This window comes from Marmota flaviventris, chromosome 20 (genome assembly GCF_047511675.1).
Source record: "Marmota flaviventris isolate mMarFla1 chromosome 20, mMarFla1.hap1, whole genome shotgun sequence".
Lineage (NCBI taxonomy): Eukaryota > Metazoa > Chordata > Mammalia > Rodentia > Sciuridae > Marmota > Marmota flaviventris.
Genome location: NC_092517.1, coordinates 25,049,575 through 25,066,886, shown reverse-complemented (window position 1 = coordinate 25,066,886; position 17,312 = coordinate 25,049,575).

The following is a 17,312-nucleotide window of genomic DNA, read 5'->3' as shown; positions in this document are numbered from 1 at the left end:
GCCCCTTCAGGCGGGAGGCCCCTCTCATCTGGGTATGGGGGGGCAGATCTTATACCGCCACAGCCAGGGTAGAGGGTACTCACCACTGCACGCGGAAGACCCTTCCCACCTGGTTGTCCTGGGAACTCTTATAAGGCACCAGCAAAAGTAGAGGGGACTTGCCCCTCCAAGCGGGAGACCCATCCCATCTTGGTGTCAGGGGAGCCTGTATTTCTCTGAAGCCAGGGTAGAAGGGACTTGCACTTCCAGTTGGGAGACCTCTCCCACCTGTGTTTTGGGAGAGCTTGTGTACCACCAGGGTGGAGGTGACTCGCCCCTCCAGGCATGAGACCCTCACATCTGGGTATTGAAAGGGGAAGTCATGTACCACCGCAGCCAGGATAGCAGGAACTTGCCCCACTAGGAGGGAGACCCCTCACACCTGGTTGTCAGGGGAGCTCATATGCGACTTCAGGCAGGGTAGATGGGACTCGCCACTCCAGGAGGGGCACCACTCACCTGGGTGTACAGGGGAGCTCATATATTGTTGCAGCCAGGGTAGAGGGGAATGGACCCTCCAAGCAGGCGACCCCTCCCACCTGGGTTTTAGGGGGAGCTCCTATACCTATGTAGCCAAGATAGATGGGACTCTCCCCTCCACTAGGATAACCCATCCCACCTGGGTGTTGGGGAGAGCTCCTATACTGCCACAGCTAGGGTGTAGGGGTTCATCTCTTTAGGCAGAAGACCCATCCAACCTGGGTGTTCCTAGAGCTCTTATACAGTACCAGCCAGGGTAGAGGGGACTCACAACTCCAGCGGGAGACCCGTCTCACCTGAGTAGGGTGGGCTTGCATACCACCTTAGCCAAGTTGCAGGTGACTTGCCCCTCCAGGCAAAAGTCCCCTCCCACCTGGGTATCTGGGAGAACCTGTACATAGCAGCAGCCAGGGTAGAGGGGACTTTTCACCCTAGCCAGGACACCCCTCCAACTGGAGTGACAGGGGAGCTCCTTTAATGCCACAGCAAGAGTAGAGTGGATTCACCCCTCCAAGCATGAGACCTCTCTCAACTAGGTGTAGGGTGGGGAGGCTTGTATCCCGCCCAATCCAGGGTAGAAGGGACTCACTCCTCCATGTGGGAGAACCCTCCAACTTGGGTGTCTGGGTGGGGGTAGCTCGTACACCCCCAAATCCAGGGTAGAGGTGACTCACACCTCTAGGTAGGACACCCCGCCCAACTGGGTATCGGGGTGGAGCTCATATACCACAGCAACCAGGGTAGAGTGGACTCACCCCTCCAGGCGGGAGACCCCTCTCACCTGGGTGCTAGGGGGAGCTCTTACACTGCTGAAGCCAAGATAGAATGGACTTGTCCCTCCAGGCGAGAGAACCCTCCCATCTGGGTGTCACAGGGAGCTTGTATAACACCTTAGCCAGGGTAGAGCTGATTTGCCACTCCAGATGGGAGATCTTTCCCACCTGGGTGTCAGGGAAAACTCCTATACCGCAGCAGCTAGGGTACCAGGGACTTGCCACTCCAGGTGCAGACCCCTCCCACCTGGGTGTCCTGGGGAGCCACAATACTGCTGCAGCAGGGTAGAGCGGATTCTAGATTCCTGGCAGAAGACTCCTCCCAATTGGGTTTCAGGAGAGCTCCTATACCACAGAAGCCAGGGTATAGGGGACTCGCCTCTCCAGGTGGGAGACACATCTTACTAGTTTTTTAGGGGTAGCTCTTATACTGCTTCAGCCAGTGTACAAGGGACTTGCCTCTCCGTATGGGAGAATCCTCCCATCAAGGTGTCTGTTGGGGGTCCTCATATTCCTCCACAGCCAGGGTAGAGGGGATTCGCCCCTCCAGGCCAGAGACCATCCCACCTGGGTGTCAGGGGAGCACATTTACTGCCATAGCCAGTGTAGAGGGAACTCATGCCTCCAATCATGAAACCCCTCCCACCTGGTTGTCAAGGAAAGCTATTATACCACTTCAGCCAGAGAAAAGGGGACTTGCTCCTTCATTTGGGAGATCCCTCCCACCTGCATGTTACAGTGACCTTGTAGATTACCTTAGCCAGGGTAGAGGTGAATTCTCATGTCCAGGTGGGAAATCCCTCACTCCTCAGTATCCAGGAGCTTGAATACTGCATTAGCCAGGGTGGAGGGTACTATCTGCTCCAGCCAGGAGACCCATCTTGTTATTGGGGGAGGGAGCTGATATTCCACTGCAGTCAGGAGAGAGGGGACTCACCCGACTAGGCAGGAGATGCCTAAACCCTGATAGTCAGGGGAGCACATATACCACAGAGGTAGAGAAGAGGAGACTTGCCACTTCAGGAGGGAGAACCCTCCCACCTGTGTGTTGTGGGGAACTCTTATACAACTACAGACATGGTAGTTGGGACTCAGCCCTCCAGAAATAAAACCCCTCCCACCTGAGTGTCCTGGAGAGCTTGTATACTACCTTAGTAAGGGTTGAGAGGACTCACCACTCCAGGTAGGAGATCCCTCCCACTAGGGTGTCATGGGGGAGATCCTATACCTTTGAGGGCAGGGTATAGGATATATGCCACTCCAGGCAGTAGATCCATACCACCTGGGTATTAAAAGGAGCTCTTATACAGCTGCAGCCAGGGTACAGGGACTTGCCTTTCCAAGCTGGAGATGCCTCCCACCTGTGTGTTGGAGGGGGTCTAGTATACCCCCACAGCCAGGATAGAGGGAACTCATCTCTCCAGGTTGGAGACCTTTCCCACCAGGGTGTAAGAGTGGGGAAGATCTTATATCATTGCAGCCAGAGTAGTGGGGACTCACCCTTCCAGACAGGAGACCCCTCACCCCTGGGTCTCAGGGGGAGCTTATATAACACCTTTACCACTGTAGAGAAGACTTGCCCCTCCAGGCAGGAGACTCCTCCCTCCAGGGTATCAGGGAGACCTCATGTACCAAAGCAGCCAGGGTAGATGTGAATCACCCCTTTAGGCAGAAGACCCCTCCCACCTAGGTGTCAATTGGGGGGGCTCTATACATACCTAGCCAGGGTAGAGGGTACTCACACCTCCAGGAAGGAGACCCATTCCAACCTGGGTGTTGCAGGGAGCTTGTACACCAAGTTAGCCGGGGTAGAGCAGACTGGAGGTGTGAATCCCCTCTACCCTGGCTGTTGTGGTATGAGCTCCCCCTGTAACCTAGGTGGGTGAGGTCTCCCGCCCAGAGTGGCGAGTCACCTCTACCCTGGCTTTGGCTGTTTGGTGTTTCCCCCAACACCCAGGTGTGTGGAGTCTCCCGCCTATGGGGGCGAGTGCCCTCTACCCTGACTGCAGCAGTATAGGAGATCCCCCCAAAACCCAGGTGGTAGGGGTCTTCTGCATAGAGGAGGGAGTCCCTCTACACTGGCGGCTTGTCTATAGGAGCTCCCCTGAAACCCAGGTGGGAGTGCCCTTCTGTCTGGAAGAGCGAGTCCCCACTCACTTGGATGCCATGGTATATGGGAAGAAAGGGGAATAAGGGGAACTGGTGGTGCAGGGAGAGCAGGGCTTTTGGCCCAGATCCACTGAAGGGTGTCAGGATTGAGGAGCAGGGCCCAGGCTGAAGGAGGCCAAAGCCTCCAGGAAACGGGCAATGCTAACTTTTGCCAAAGGAAGACTGTAGGGTTAACATCCCAGTTCCATCCCCTGGCTCAGGTAAGCATCCTGGAAAAGGGAATGGAAAAGGAGTCCAGCAGGGACAAGGACAACAGGAGGGCCAAAGGAAGGCACAGCATGAAGTGCTGGAAGAAGGAAGTTTGTGGGGTGCAGGCCAGGACTGCAGAAAGGAGCCCAGGCTAAAGACCTAAAGGAGGACACAGGATACGGGAGAGCAGGGAAGGGTGGGGCTGGGCAGGCAGGGGCTTCACTAGGGTTGTGAGATGCAGGGAAGACAAGTGAAATGGTTACATGGCCCCAGTGAGGCCTATAGTTCAAGCGCAGGGCAGCACTGAGCAAGAAGGACCCCCAGAGGCTCAAGAGAGGAGCCAGTCCAGGGAATGGAGAGCGAAGGGCCAGCACTGGGACAGGGGGCTCAGGACAGTGAACAGGGCTGTGGAGGGAAGGAAGGGGATCCAGCAGGGGGGAGGCAGGCTCAAGGCCCAGCACTACTGCCAGTTGTCAGGGTTCTAGGTGCTGTCCCAAGGGCCTAGGGAGAGCAAGTAGCCCAGTCAAGGATCAGGGTTCTGTTTCATGTAAGGCTCCCTGCCCAGATGAGGACCAAAGGCCAGGGACCAGGCCAAAGGGCCTGTCAAGGACAAGGGCCAGGAGGAGTGCAAATGTGAAGGAATAGTGGGGGGTCAGAGTGGGTGCAGAGAAAGGCAAGAGCCAGGACTACATCAAGGAGCCCAGGTAAGGGACCAAACCCAACAAAAGTTATTAGGGACCCAATGAGCAGGAGGCCCCTGCTCCAGGAAAAAGTGGTAGGGGAAGGACAGGTAGGATCAGCACTAGGATGAAGAGACAGAAGGATGTGCAAATGGCACAGAGGGAAGCGAGCTTGGGGGCTAAATCAAGGGGTGCCCAGGTCAGACACAACAGAAAGAGAGAGCACAGAAAGCAACACAAACCGAGTAATGCAGTAATGAGCTCAGGAAGGCAGCCAGGCCAGGGGACTGTAGGGTGAAGGGTCAGGGTGAGGAAGGGCTGGGTTGGCTTAAGGGCAGTTTGCAAGGCTAGAGGACAGGAGAGGGAAGAGAGGGGATCTCCCAGGGCAAGGTCATCAGTAGGACCAATTCCACTGCCAGTTGTCAAGTTTGGATAGCAATGTGGGCCCAAGAGAGGAGCAGGGCTGTCTTGTCCATGGAGATCCTCCAGGTCCCAGAGGCCAACAAATTCCACTCTTCTACCCCAGGTGAGTAGATCCTCAGAGAGAAACCAGGACCATAGGAGGGCAATGTGAGGGATACCATTGGTCCTGGATTGGGGGAGTGTCAGTGGGGAGCCAGCAACCATTGGAGGAGACGAGGCTAGAGAAAAGCAGGGGGAGGGCAGGGTCTTGGAAATGAGAAAATACCACAGTACAACGGGAATAGAGGGGGGAACAAGAGGGGGGCAAAAAGGGGCCTGAAATCAAGGAACAGGGACAGGGTCTTCAAGAAGGGCAACCTGGTGCTCCAGCAAGAAGTCAGGCCCAAGAATGGGCAGCGAAGTTCCAGGCCCCGGTCCTGGTTCCTATGAAAACAGACAGGGCTGGTAGCAGAGAATAATGAGCAAGGGTAGTGGGTGGTGCAGGGAGAGGATTGCTCAAGGCCCAGGTTCACTGCTGGGTGTCAGGATCCAGTAGGAGGGCTTGGGCATAGATTCCAAGGCCCAGGCAAGGGGCACATCTAAGTTTTCTCAAAGGGATCCCACATGGCCAAATGCCCAGTTCCAGGCCCTCAGAAGTGGTGAGCTTCCTGGGAAAGGTATCTTGAATAGGGGCCTAGCAGGGACAGGGACAACAGGATGGATGAAGCAAGGTACAGGGTGAAAGGCCAGAGGAAGGGTGTTGATGGGATGCAGGCCAGGACTCCAGAAAGAAGCCCATTCTAGGGACCAACAGGAGGGCCCAGGCCAGGAAAGGGCAGGGAAGAGTGAGCCTTGTCAGGTCAGTGACTGTAGGGTTCTGAGGTTCAGCAAAGCCAATGGGAGTAGGGTACTGGCTCCAGGGAGGCCCACAGTCGAAGCCCAGGGAAACATGGAACAAAAATATCCCCCAGAGAGTCTCAAGTGAGGAGGCAGCCCAGGGAATGGAAATGCAAGGGTCAGGGCTTGGGCAGGGGGCTCAGGACAGTGGACAAGAATTTGGAGGGATGGCAGGGGATCCACCAGGGGGCAGGCAGCTCCTGACCCAGGGCGAGGGCCAGGTGTTGGTTCCAGGTGCAGGACTAAAGGCCCAGATACAGCAAGGGGCCCAGGCAAGGGGAAAGTCTCAGATTCCCATAAGGTGCACTGGCCCAGATGAGAATTCAGGGACAGCAACCCAGCAAAGGAGGCCTGGCAAGTGAAGGTGGCCAGGGGGAGGACAATGGGACAGCTAGCCTGGGAGTCTTGGTGGGTCTTGGGGGACAAGATCCAGGACCCAAGCCAAGTGCCCAGGTAAAGGACCCACCTGACCAATCATGAATGAGTGACTCAAGGAGCAAGAGACCTGCAACTGCCAGGAGAAAGTGCAAGGGGAAAAGGAGGAAGGGCTGCACAAGGACAAGGAGACAGAGAAAAGCACAACAGAAACCTAATGGAGCATGGTGGCAGTCCCAGTCAAGGGGCCCCCAGGTCAGATCCAGCAGGAAGAGATTCCATGATACACCTAGTGACATGAGGAACACTGTCAGGGGCTCATATGAGCACCAGACCTGGGGACTGAAGCACAGAGTCAGGGTTAGGTAGGGCTGGGTTGGGGTAAGGGCAGCATGCAAGACCAGAGGGCAGGGGAGGGAAGGGAGTGGATCTCTCAGGGTTAGGTTGAAGCAAGTTTCCTGGTAACTTCCAGGCCTCAAAGTTCAGGCAGCAAAGGGGACTCAGGCGAGATACAGGGCTGTATTTCCCATAGGGAGTCTTAAGGGCACAGAGGCCAACCAATTTGGCTCTTCTGCCCAGGAGAGTAGATCCTCAGAGAGGGACCTGGACCAAAGGAGGATCAAAAGAGGCCACTCTGAGGGTATACTTTGTGTATGGAGGTTGTGGTGGTGGTCAGTTGGCAGCCTGGACCCATTAGAGGAGCCCAGGCAAGGGAGAAGCAGAAAAATGAAAGGTCCTGGCAGTGCCAAGATACCATAGCACCAGTGGACAGAGGGGAGGAACAAGATGAAGTCTATAAAAAGAGTACTGAAACCAAGGGAAGGGAAAGGGTCCTCCAGAAAGGCAGCCAGGGGCTCAAGCAAGGAGCCATGCCCAGTAATGGAGAGCCAAGTGCTAACACCTGGGGTAGCATGAATGAAAACAGATATGGATGTGGAGTAAAGGAGGGGAGTAATCTAAGTAGGTGGCACAAGGGGAGAAAGTCGGAAGACCCAGGTCCACTGCAGGGTGTCAGTATTGGGTAGCAAGGCACAGGATGAGGGAGGCCCAAGGGTCCAGACGAGGGGCAGGGCTACATTTTCCCAAAGGCAACCCACAGGGCCATGAGGGCAGGTCGAGTACCTGGCCTGGTGAGCATCCTGTGAAGGGTATCAGGAAAGTGGGCCTGGGAAAGATAGAAACGACAAGAAGACCATAAGAGTGCACAGTGTCAAGGGCCGCAGGATGGGCCTGGGTGCGGTGAGGACCTATGACAATGGACCTAGAGGAGGGCCCAGGCCAGGGCAGAGCAGTGAAGTGCGGGGCCAGTATTGCGTGGCTGCACTAGGGTAATGCAGTACAGGGAAGCCAAGGGGAGAAGATAAGCAGTGAGGGGCCCTCAGACAAAGCCCAGAAAAGAAAAGAACAAGAAGGGCCACCAGAGGCTTAAGCAAAAAGCCTGGCAAGAAAATGGAGTGCCAAGGGGCAGGGCTTGTGCAGGGGGCTTAGGACAGTGGACAAGACTTCGAAAGGAAGGCAGGGGATTTAGAAGGGGGCAGTCAGGATCCAGGTCCAGGGCCACTACCAGATGTCAGAGTTCCTGGTGCAGGACCAAGCACCCAGAAAGAGTAAGTGGGCCAGGCGAGGGGCAGGGCTGTATTTCTCATAAGATGCTCTGGCCCAAATGAGAATCCATAGAGAGGGACCTGGCAAAAAACCCTGGCAATGGAAGGGGGCCATAAGGAGGGATATAAGACTGCAAGGCCTGTGGTTGCAGTGGGTGCATAGTGGGAGGAGAGCCAGAATTGTAGCCAGGTGCTCAGACAAGGTACCCACCTGACCAAGCTAGGACGAGGGACCCAAGGTGCAGGAGACTCAGAAGCACCAGGGGAATTCATCTGGAGATGGGGAGGATGAGCTGCACGAGGACCATGAGACAGATGGAAGCTCAAAGGATACCTAGCGGAGTCCTCTGGCGGGCCCAATCAAGGGGGCCCCAGTTCAGATCCAACATGAAGAGACTTCACACTATGTGAAGGGACATGAGGAAAGCGGTCAGGGGCTCAAGGGAGTGCACAAGACAGGGACAGGAACTCCAAGGGTCTGGGTTAGGGAAGGTTAGTATGGGCTAGAGGCAGCATGCAAGGCCAGTGGACAAGGGAGAGAATTGAGGAGATCAGTCAGGGCTGTGTTGGAGCAACTCCCATGTTAACTGTGAGGCCTCAAGTTTCGGAATTGAAGTGGACTCAGGCAAGTGGCAGGGCTGTGTTTCACATAGGGAGCATTCAGGGCACAGAGGCGAGCCAATTCTGCTCCTCCGCCCCAGGTGAGTAGATCCTAAGAGAGGGACCTGGATCAAAGGAGGGGCCAAGAGAGTTCTGTGAGGGGATACCTGGTGTATGGAAGTGTGTGGAGGGATTGGGCTGCCAGGATCCATTCAAGCAGCATAGTTTAGGGAGAAGCAGGTTGAGCCGAGGGTCCGGGCACTGCCAGGATACCACATCATGAGGGAATCAGAGGAGAAGCTCAGGAGAGAGCCGGCCAAAGGGGCATGAAACCTAGGGACAGGGAAAGGGTCCTCAAGAAGGGTATCCCGGGTCTCAAGTAAGGAGCCAGGCCCAGTAATTGAGAGCCAAGTGCTAGCACCTGGGCCTGGGTGAATGAAAAGAAATGGATAGGGAGGGATAAGAGGGGAGAAAGGTGTGCGGCTGCCACAGGGGAAGGAGGGCTCAAGGCCTGAGACCACTGCAGGGTGTCAGGGGTTGGGAGCAGGGCCCAGGCTGAAATAAGCTAAAGGGCCCAGGCAAGGGGCAGTGCTACATTTTCCAAAGGAGCTCCCTTTGGGACTCTCCACTCCAAGGAGGATATTCCTTTCACCTGGGTATCAGGGGGATCTCGTATCTAGGTGCAGCCAGAGTAACAGGGACTCTCCCCTCCAGGCGGGAGACCCCTTTCCCCTGGGTGTGTGGGGAACTTGTATACCTCCGCAAACAGGGTATAGTGGAGTCGCAGCTCAAGGCAGGAGACGCCTCCCAACTGGGTGATGGGGTAGCTAGTACACAGCAGCAACCAGGGGAGAGGGGACCTGCGTCTCCAGGCAGGAGACCCCTCCCACCTCAGTGTTTCGGAGATCTTGTATTCTGCTGCAGCCAGGTTAGAGGGGACTCGCCTCTCCAAGAAAAGACCCCTTCAACCTAGGTGTTAAGGGGAGTTCATATACCACCCCAGCCAGGGTAGAGGGCACTTGCCCTACCAGGCTAAATACTCCTTCCACCTGAATGTCTGTGGGGGCTCTTATACTGCTGAGTCATGGTAGCAGAAACTAGCCCCTCCAGGTGAGAGACCTCTCCCACCAGGGTCTCACAGGGAGCTCCAATACCACTGCAGACAGGTTAGAGGGGATGCGTCCCTCCAGTCAGAAAACCCCTACCACCTGGGTGTCTGGGGAAGCTCCAATACCTCTCAGACAGGGTAGAGTGAACTCGCTCCTCAAATTGGGAGATGCCTTCCATGTGGGTGTCTGGGGAGCTCATATATGTCACCAGCCAAAGTAGAGGGTACTCGCCCCTCTAGGTGGGAGACCCCTCTCACCTGCGAACTGGGATCTTGTATACCTTGTATACCACCAAAGCCAGGGTAGAGGGGACTCGCACCTCTAGTCGAGAGACCCTGCCACAGTCTGGCTGGGCACAAATCACAAGCCACTCAAGCAGGAACAAACTTTATTTCCGAACTCTGGCAAACGCCAACCACACGGCCTTCTCCAGACACACCACACACCAACCGGAACTCCCTCCACTGGAAATTCACCAACCAATGCAAACTCTCCAAGAATCCCAGATAGAGCTCAACTGGAACTCAACAGGAACTCCGTGAGAACTCAAAAGTACTGGCAAAATGCTAGACGCCATCCCAACTCAGCTGTGGCTCTCAACATCTCCCCACTTCTATTTAATTAAACAACAAGCAATGTGGCTTAGGGACCATGCCTGTCTTAGGTTATTCAGTACTACATATGGTTCTTACCTGTCATCTGATGAGCTGACCTCAAGGCGTCAGCCTCCTGTCTTATTGGTACTATTGCAATTGGATCTTAACCATCATTGACTACTGGTCCAGCATATAGCCATACTTGTGGATAGGCCTTTGCATCAGTGGAGGGGGGGGTGAGGTTCTTTGCCTCACCTCTGTTGGCCCCCAAATTTGGCCTTTGAACCAGAGGTGGGGTGAGGTTCTTTGCCTAACCTCTGATGGCCCCCAAATTTGGCCTTGGTGCCAGTGGGGGGTGAGGTTCTTTGCCTCACCTCTGTTGGCCCCTAAATTTGGCCTTGGTGCCAGTGGGGGCAGGTGAGGTTCTTTGCCTCACCTCTGTTGGCCCCCAAATTTTAGACCATAACAAGCAGAAGGGAGGAGGATGTAAAATGTCATGACACCAAGCCAAATGACGGTTTCTTTTGGAAAAATTGTACCACCGATGACATCATCAGCAAAGATATCCCAGCAGTACCACAATTCGGTGCATCAACAGATAGTTCACAATGCATACAATTGATACATAGTCCAGGCAATTTCTGCAACTAGTTCAAAAAAGAGGAATCCATTAAAATGTCCATTTCCTCCCAAAGTAAATTGACTCCTTGATTGAGCATTAGTTGTTGAGTTATTATTCATTGATGCATCAGTTTATAGAGTTTACTGTGATAGCTATTGAAGAAGCTGTAGTTTGGTTTTATCTTTGTCTTCACCAGCACTGGGATGAAAATAGGAATTTTGGCAATGATGGCTTATTATGTAACATTCCAGCAGGCACTAAGAAAATATTTTTTAAACAATTTACATTATCCTGAACACAGAATTATTAAATATAATGAAAAGGAAAGGTGAATGTAAACAAACAGATCTGTTAACCTCCTTATTTGTTCACATTTTAAAACAATCCTCAACAGCTGTTTATCTAATTTGAATTAAACCATTTAAATCACGTGAATAAAAAAATTGGATCCATTTTTTTATGAGCGCTCCTCATATATATGGACATAGGCTCATACAGACATACAACAACAACAAAAAAAGATGTGCACACATAACATACAACACATAAGACAATAGTAAAGGCCTTGTAGATTTACACAGGTGAAATCTCCATTGCGATGTTACAAAACTCCACAGGCAAAAAATAGAACTGATCAGAAAAACAGTAACCTAGGTCTGTATGAGCCCAAAAAATAAAATAGAACTTCATGATGTGGAAAAAGGCAATAGTAAAATAGATATTGAAAAAAGCATCCTGGTTACCACCTGGGTCTGACTCTTCTTTTGATATCCCATTCTTTTTCCTGTAACTTGCATAAGAGTCTGAAGGTATTCCCACAAACAAGCCCCCAGGTTTTTATTGTATTTGAAATATGCCTTAATGCTGTTCATTATTCATAGCCTCCAGGTGAGGGAGAACCACTGTTGCAGTTTTAAGGATATCAGCTGTTATGGATTTGAGCCATGTCATCTTCTTTTTGGTCTGATTTCTTTTTGGAAATTGCTTTAGTTAGTCTCTCTGGAATCCAAATCGGCTGCTGTTCTCCCTGTGGAAACACACAAACAGAACACTGACTCCAGACAATCACTGGGTCAGGACCTTTCCATTGTCCTGTTAGAATATCCTTCCACAGTACCTTAGGCTTAAGGTACACATATGCCTTTCCGCAGCACTAAGTCCTAATAAATCCAAATTTAAAAAGTTTAGAGTAAAAAGGCTTATTTTAAGTTTATCTTTGGGGGATATATATACCCCTTTCCAATTCCCTCTTTTTGCTTTAATAAGTACATTTTAATAGTTTAATGAGCTCTTTCAACTATTCCTTGTCCCTGTGGATTGTATGGGATTCCTGTTATATGAGTAATGCCAAATGATGAGCAAAATTGTTTAAAAGAGGTAGAAGTATAACCAGGACCATTATCTGTTTTTAACTGTTTTTGAACGCCCACAGTGGCAAAATTTTGTAAGCAATGAGATATAACATCTTTAGTTTTTTCTCCGACATGAAGGGAGCCCATCAAAAATCTGGAAGAAGTATCAACCGTAACATGCAAATATTTTAATTTTCCAAATTTTGGCAAGTGTGTGATGACCATCTGCCAAATATGGTTAGGTATCAGTCCTCTAGGATTGACTCTAAGATTAACTTGTGGTAAAAATGTCACACAATTTTGACATTGTTTTATTATTTGTCTAGCTTGTTCCTTAGCTATTTTAAAATACTTTTGTAAAGTATTAGCATTGACATGGAAGCTTTTATGAAAATTTGTAGCTTCTTCTTGTGTAGAGAAAATATGTATGTCATGTGTAGTTTTATCTGCTAAATCATTGCCCAAACTAAGGGCTCCAGGCAACCCTGTATGTGCCCTGATATGTCTTATTAAGAATTGATCTTTTCTGTCCCAGATTAGACTTTGTATATTGGAAAACAAAGAGAAAACAGTAGAGGAAGGGGAGATCCTACCAGCATCTTCAATGGATACTATAGCATTAACTATATACTGACTATCGGAAAATAAATTAAATACAGAATCTTTAAACATTACAAAATTTGTAAAACTCCATTGAGCTCTACCTTTTGAGCTGATTGTTCAGGTACTAAAAATGTAAAAGTTTGATCAGGGGTAACTACTGCTGTGGTACCATTATTTGACCCATCAGTGAATATATTTGGAGCATTCATGATAGGTGTTTTTCTTGTCATTTTTGGAAAAAACTACAGGATGTGAAGACTAAAATGATAGCAAAGGATTAGATGGTAAGTGATTATCATATGAAACATTAGATTTACACATGATTATTGCCCAAGTATTTAACTCATTAGCTAATTCATCAATTTGATCCATAGCATATGGGGTAATAATTTTATTTGGAAAAATTTCAAACACTCCCTTTGCTGCTTTTATTTTTTTGAGTATCAATTGTCCTACAGCCTCAGGATACCTAGTAAGAATAGTGTTAGGAGAATAAGATAAATGTATCCACAATAATGGACCTTTTGTCAAAATACTCCTGTAGGAATATTTTTGTTTGTACTACAATAAATAATAAAGGCAAACTTATATCAATCCTATCCAAATGCATATTTTCCATATATGATTCAATGATTTTGAATGTCATTTTGTTTTATGTGCTAACATTTGGGGTGAATATGGATCTGATGGACCTTTTAGGATATCAAATAAAGGTCCCAACTCTCCTGTTGGTATGTCTAGATAAAGCCTTATCCAATTTATGTCCCCTAATAACTTTTAAGAGTCCTTTTACCCCTGTGGGAATGATTTGAACTCCCATCTCTGGAGTTAATACTGCTCTGGCGGAGGTGCAGATGTCCAACACTGCCCTCCATCTGGTTCGTCTGATGAGATATCTGATTGATAATGTGTCCTGGGCTCTACCCTGATGGTGTTTCTGGGTTCCCCCAATGCCCCGTACATTTGTGGTCATGGACCCCAAAATATTGGGCCCCTCTGTCCATTTTTTGGCAATGGAGCCAGATGCCATTCTCTGTGATATCATGGGTAAACACCTGGTCTTTGTCTGTTTTTTGGTAATGGAGTGCCCTCTATGGTAATTTGACAACGGCATTCATTATCCCAATGTCTCCCTCTACAGCATCGTGGGAAAATACATGGTATTTTACCCTTAGATACCTAGTTTTGTTAAATCCTACTCCTATGGGGCAATTCCTTTTAAAATATCCTGTTTGTTCACAATTGTAACATGTTTTTAGCCTGGCATCATTAATGTCTCTACATAATTTAATATATGTTTAAATCTTCATGTTACCATGGTTTAATGGCCTCCTTGCACCATCGATTTGTTTGCTCAAAGGCTAGCTGTTTAACTAATGGCATTGCTTGTTTTGTATCCCCAAAAACTCTGGTAGCTCTTTGATTAAGGCTTTCTTCAAATTCAGCGTAAGGTTCATTAGCTCTTTGTATTCCTTAGATAATTGACCTTGTAAATCTCCATGTCCTTGTAAAGTCTTCCATTCCCTAACTGCATCTGCAGCAATCTGTGAGTATATGGCAGGATCATATCCAATTTGTTGCTGCTGACCCTCATAAGGTCCCTTTCCTAACAACATATCGAGATTTCTCTGAAGATAACCGACCACTGCATTTCGTCTAGCCATCTCTGTGAAAAATTCCTCATTGGCAACCGTCCATAACAGGTATTGTCCTCCATTTAACACAGCTTTACACATACTAGTCCAATCTGTTGGCATCATGTTCAAGTTGGTAATGGATTTGACCATGCTTACAGTGAAGGGTGCTTGAAGACCATAGGTTGTTATAGCCTCTTTAACTGCTTCACTGTTTTGAAATCTAAAGCATGGTGAATTTGCTGCCCTCCTGCCATCTCAAATATAGGGCATCCTAATCATTGAGGTCCTGTCTCAGGATCCCATCTATCAACAACGGGGGTTGAGGGCCTCTCAGCATATGTTGTCTCCATAGGCGGAGCTGTTGGTTGGACACTTAAACCCTCTGGTGATAGAAAGGTGTTAGTAGCAGCCTCCTGTTGTAACTTTTCCCCTTATGGCTTTTTCTGCTCTAAACTTTCTTCCCCTTTCTGACTACTTTGAGAGGCTTCCTGTTTTTCCTGATCTAATATGTCTTCTACCACAATCTGAACTGAAAGCTTTGGACTAGGCAAACAAAATCATATCATCATCCACAATGGCAATGTGCCAACTGGCAGAGTTCCTGGGTTTTTTTCTGTCCCTTAAATCTTCACCATCATGGTCCCATTGTGATATATTCAACAACTCCTCCTTAAAAAGCCATGGGCTACATTTTTGTATTGTATCAATGTATTCCCTAACTGCTCTTGGTTTTACTGGGGTGCCTCCTTCCTCTAGCATTTTACTTAACACTCTTTTGGTTTGTTTTTTACTAATTTCTAATCCCATATTTGTGCTACAAGGATAACGCAACACAACAAGATAAAACAAAACATAACTGAAACAGAGTGAAACAAAAACGTGAAAAAAATATTGTATCAATTTTCCTATTTTCTTGAAATGTATATTCGTGGTCTATCTCTATCTCTTCCTCATGGGCAAACCACTTCAAACCTTGAGCCAACCATTTTTCCCAGTTTGCCTGAGAAAGTTCTAGGGACAGGCAGCTTGAAACAAAAACAAAACAAATAAAAACAAAAACGCATTGTTTTTTGAAATGGTCACCCATTCTCTCGCCTTTCCTCAGGGGCGAGAAATTTTACTTACCCTCAAGCTTCAGGTGTTCCCCGCACGGGCCACCAAATGCCACAGTCTGGCTGGCCACAAATCACGAGTCCCGCAAGCAGGAACAAACTTTATTTCTGAACTCCCGTGAATGCCACCCACATGGCCTACTCCAGGACACACCACACACCAACCGGAACTCCCTCCACCGGAACTTCACCAACCAATGCAAACTCTCCAGGAATCCCCCCAAGAGCCCAACTGCGAATTCTCCAGGAATCCCTGTGAGAGCTCAACCGGAACTCAATGGGACCTCAGCAAGAACTCAAAAGTACTGGCAAAATGCTAGATGCCATCCCAACTCGGCTGTGGCTCTCAACAAGACCCCACCCAACTGGGTGTCTGGTGAAGCTTGTATACCTGCACAGCTAGGGTAGAGGGGATTCCCTGTTCTAAGCAGGAGACCCTTCCTGCCAGTGTGTCAGGAGGGACTCTTATCCTGCCATAGCCCGAGTATAGGGGATTTTCCCTTACAGGCAGGATACCCCACCCACCTGGGTGTCAGGGGGAGCTCCTATACCACAGCAGCCAGAATAGAGGGGACTTGCCCCTTCACGCAGGAGTCCCCTCCCACCAGGGTGTCACGGGAAATTGTAGATCACCTTAGACAGGGTAGATGAGGCTTCCCCATCCAGGCAGGAGACCCCTCCAACCTGACTGTCATCTGGACCTCATATACCACCCCAGCCATGGTAGAAAGTATTTGCTCTCACTGGCGGGAGATCCCTCCCACCAGGGGGTCAGTGGGAGATCATATACCACAACAGCCAGGATAGAGGGGACTTGCCCCTCCATGCAGGAAAACCCTCCCACTTGGGTGTCTGTGGCAGCTTGTATACCTCCACAAAAAGGGTAGAGGGGACTCGATGCTCCAGCCGGGAAGGCCTACCTGTGTGTCAAGGGATATCATATACCACCACAGCAAGGGTAGAGGGGACTTTCTCATCCAGGCGGGAGAACCCTCCTACCTGGGTGTGTGTGGGGGAAATCCTATACCACCACAACCAGTGTAGAGGGGATTCTCCCCTCCAGGCAAGAGACCTCTCCCACCTGGGTTTCAGGGGGAGCTATTATACTGCTGCAGCCAGGGAAGAGGAGACTCACCCCTCCAGGAGGGAGACCCCTTCCACCTGGGTGTCCTGGGAAGCTCCTATACCACTGAAGCCAGGGTAGAGAGGACTCACTCCTCTAGGCGGGAGAACCCTTCCTCCTGGTTGTCAGGGGGATTTCCTATACTGCTTCAGCCAGGGTAGAGTAGACTTGCCATTCCAGTCGGGAGACCTTTCCCACCTGGGTGTCTGGTTGAGATTTTATACCTCTGCATCCAGGAAAGAGGGGACTCACCCCCACCAATCGTGGGACCCTGGATGTCCAAGGGACCTTGATTACTGCAGCAGCCGGGGTAGAGGGGACTCACCTCTACAGGTGGGAGACACCTTTCAACTGAGTGTCAGGGAGAGTTCCTATGGTGGCACAGCCATGGTAGAGGGAACACACACCTGCAGGCGGAAGACCCATCCCTCCTGGGTATACTGAGAGCTTTTATATAGCAAGAACTAAAGTAGAGGGGAATCGCACTTCCAGGTGGATACCACTCCCACCTGGGTGTACAGAGAGCTTGTATACTGCCAAATCCAGGGTAGAGGTGACTCGCCTGTCCATGCGGAAGACCACTCCCACCTGTTTGTCATGGGGTGCTTGTATACCACCTTAGCCAGGATAGAAGGGAATTGCCCTTCCAGGTGGGAGACCCCTCCCACCTGGGTGTCTGAGAAACATGTATACCACCACAGCCATGGTAGAGTGGACTCATTGCTCCAGGTATGAGAACCCTCTCACCTGGGTGTCAGCATGAGATCCTTTACCACAGCAGCCATGGTACAGGGAACATGACCCTCCAGTGGAGAGACCCATCCAACCTGGGTGTCAGGGAAAGCTAGTAAACCACTGCAGCCAGGGTAGAGGTGACTCACAACTACAGGCAAGAGACCCCTCCTATCTTGGTATGGTAGGAGAGCTCCTATACCACAGCAGCCAGAATA